At 47.1% G+C, this 3287-nt stretch overlaps 1 protein-coding gene across 4 annotated transcripts in view; it reads left to right on the forward strand.

The window, feature by feature from the left end:
• The first annotated feature begins 550 nt into the window (after positions 1-550).
• The window catches only part of Tipin (TIMELESS interacting protein), a 20476-nt gene continuing 17739 nt past the window's right edge, over positions 551-3287 (forward strand). For 2 of the 4 annotated variants that reach the window (XM_013010045.1, XM_013010048.1), the window contains exon 1: positions 551-619. The gene's annotated coding sequence lies outside the window, so the exon portion shown is untranslated. The other 2 variants (XM_013010046.1, XM_013010047.1) reach the window with 2 other exon arrangements.

Here is a 3287-nt window from a genome sequence, read left to right on the forward strand (position 1 = left end):
GCTCTACCACTTGAGCTACAGCGCCACAAGCCACAGTGACACTCCTGTTTTTTTAATTGAAGATGAGAGTCTCATGGACTCTGCTGCCCACACAAGCTTCAAACTGATTTCCTTAGATCTTAGCCTCCTGAATATCTAGGATTACAGGCGTGAATCAGCAATGCCTGGCTTGTGTGTCCAGTTCGAACCCTCTTTTTAGCATGTCTTTTCTCAGTTGTTATTCAATAATACATTCAACAAGGCATTGTTATTAAATCTGAAACAGTAGTTTTTCAGCAATATTCTTTTTCACTTATATCTTTTTTACACCACCTGCCACTCCGTTTCCGAAGAAACGCAGACTTAGGCGTAAAGTTTAAAGCGCCTGAAAAAGCAACAACCTGAATTTAACAAGAACAGAGATTATGAGCTTTGAGAAAGCCAGGCGGAAGCAATGCGCTGGGCCCGGGAGGGCGTGTCCCTGCGTGGAAAAGAAGGCGTGTCCAGAAGACCACGCCCACCCTCGATTTGGCGCCAAACGCCGAGGGCTTTCAGCGATTGGCGTTCGGATCTCGCGAGATTTCTGATCTGTTCGCCACGCCAAGTCCCGCGCGCGGAGGCGGTGTGTGGTTCGCCAGAGGTGAGCGTGGGAATGGCTTCGGAGTGGAGTGGTTGTTCTTGGCGGCGGCCCGAGATCTAGGGAGCTGGGGTGTTCCAGGAAGCGGGTGAGGAGGTTGAGACGAGGCTTCGACGTTCACCTGGCCTGAGAGTGATGGGAGAGAGGCGGCCCTGGCGGCCTGGGTCGGTGGGCCTATGGGGTTGTGGGTCCGGCGGGCACCTTCGCCTCTGGTATTAAAGGTTCCGGCCGGGTGTTGCTACCCGAGCCTTTAACTGGAAGGAGCATGCTGCCATCTGTGGTCCAGCTGCTAAACCTTGTGCAATGAATGTGGTTGGCTTCTGTGAGGGGGAGCAGCTGGGAGAAGAGGGGTGGGGCAGGCTGTCCATTGCTTTGAGGGGCTTCTGTTTTGACAACTCTTAGGGAAAACAGAAAAGAATGATTCCCTTTACTCCTCTGCGAGTTTAGAGCCGAGGAGGAAATTAAGGCGATTGCATTAGTGTCTTAAAAATTTTTAGAGACACTGTTAGGTGAATTTTGTCCAGGAGTGAAGAACCCTGTATGAAATATCTGATTCCATAGATATAATAAGTGAAATCGGTTTTCTGTTAAGCCACAGCCCATGCTTGACCACTTCCTCGCTGCATTTTATTTACTTAATTATCTTTCAGGGTTTGAACTCAGGGCCTGAGTAATGTCCTGAGCTTTTGTATTAGAGGCTAGCATTCTACCACTTGAGCCACAGTGCCACTTCCAGCCTTTTGTTGTTTAATGTGGTGTAGAGAAATCCAACTAAGGGCTTTTTGCATGCTAGGCAAGCACTCTACCACTAAGCCACATTCCCAGCCCCACTTGCAATCTTTTTTTGGTAGTTAATTGGAGATAAGAGTCTCTAGAACTTTCCTTCCTGGGCTGGCTTTGAACCGAGACCCCCAGATCTCAGTCTTTTAAGCAGCTAGGATTACAGATGTTGAGCCTTCAGTACCAGGCTCCTTGCTACATTTAATATAGGTTGTGTTCTGTCATGAAATTCCAAACTCTTGTCAGCCTCAAATTTATATGATTCCACTAGGGATAATTTAACTTTAAATCCTAACTTAGTATGATTTATTTTTTATTTTTATTTTTTTGGGTCCGGTCCTGGGGCCTGAACTCTGGGCCTGGGCACTGTCCCTCAGCTCTTCAGCTCAAGGCTAGCGCTCTACCACTTGAGCCACAGCGCCACTTCCGGCTTTTTTCTTTTTGCTTATGTGGTGCTGAGGAAACAAACCCAGGGCCTCGAGCATGCAAGGCAAGCACTCTACCACTGAGCCACCTTCCCAGCCCCAGTATGATTGAATTACAGCAAGATTAAAGATACTCCATGTTCGTTTTGTTGGATATTGTTGGGAATTGAACCCAGGCCAGGTTCTGCTACACACTAGGTAAGTGCTCTACCTCTTGAGCCTCAGCCCTATGTATACATCTGTTAGCTAGGAACTTATTTATATTGCATGATATTGCTTCCCACTTTTGAATTTTTTTTTTTTTTTGGTTGGCCTGGGCACTGTCCCTGAGCTCTTCAGCTCAAGGTTAGCACTCTACCACTTGAGCCATAGCGCCACTTTTGGTTTTCTAGTGGTTTATTGGAGATGAGTCTCATGGACTTTCCTGCCTGGGCTGGCTTTGAACTGTGATCCTCAGATCTCAGCCTCCTGAGTAGCTAGGATTATAGACATGAGCCACCGGCACCCTGCTCAGTTTTGAAAATTTGTAGTTCTTACAAAGATACAGTGTGTCAGCCAGGCTGCTCACACCTGCTCACAGAGAATTTTTTTTTTAGGTCATGGGCTTGAACTCTGGGCCTGGGCACTATCCCTGAGCTTTTCAGCTCAAGGTGAGTGCTCTACCTCTTGAGCCACAGCTCCATTTCCAGTTTTCTGATGGCTAATTAGAAATAGTCTCACAGACTTTCCTGCCTGGGCTGGCTTTGAACTGCGGTCCTCAGATCTTAGCCTCCTGAGTAGCTAGGATTACAGATGTGAGCCACCAGCACCCTACTGGTCATAGGAATTTTAGAGTTTTAAGTAGTTCCAATAGTTTTAGTTTTGGATTCATTATTTATTTAGATACAAGGTCTCTGTTGTCCTGGCTAGCCTCAGATTCCTCAGTTTAAGGGATTTTTTTTTTTTTTTGTCAGTTGTGGGGCCTGAACTCTGGCCTGGGCGCTGTCCCTCAGCTCCAGCTTAAGGCTAATGCTCTACACTTGAGCCACAGCACCACCCCCGGCTTTTTTTGCTTATGTGGTGCTGAGGAATTGAGCCCAGGGCCTCAAGCATTCAAGGCAAGCGCTCTACCACTGAGCCACCTTCCCAGCCCTCAAGGAATCTTTTTGTCTCAGCCTCCTGAGTGCTGACACCATGCCACCATTATTCCTGGCCTTGAATTCTTTCTCAGAATTCCTTCAGCCAACAAATATATGCCACACACCTCTTTGGTGTGCATTATGTACAGTGGTGGAGCACAAAGAGATCTACCTGGTCTTTGCCCATTTAGACCATCAATCCAATATGGGTGACAAACATTAAATGACTACACAAAATCTTTTTTTTTTTTTTTTTAATTTTTTTTTTGGGTCTGGTCGTGGGGCCTGAACTCTGGGCCTGAGCGCTGTCCCTCAGCTCTTCAGTTCAAGGCTAGTGCTCTACCACTT

The sequence above is a fragment of the Dipodomys ordii genome, unplaced genomic scaffold (assembly GCF_000151885.1).
Source record: "Dipodomys ordii isolate 6190 unplaced genomic scaffold, Dord_2.0 Scaffold11, whole genome shotgun sequence".
NCBI lineage: Eukaryota > Metazoa > Chordata > Mammalia > Rodentia > Heteromyidae > Dipodomys > Dipodomys ordii.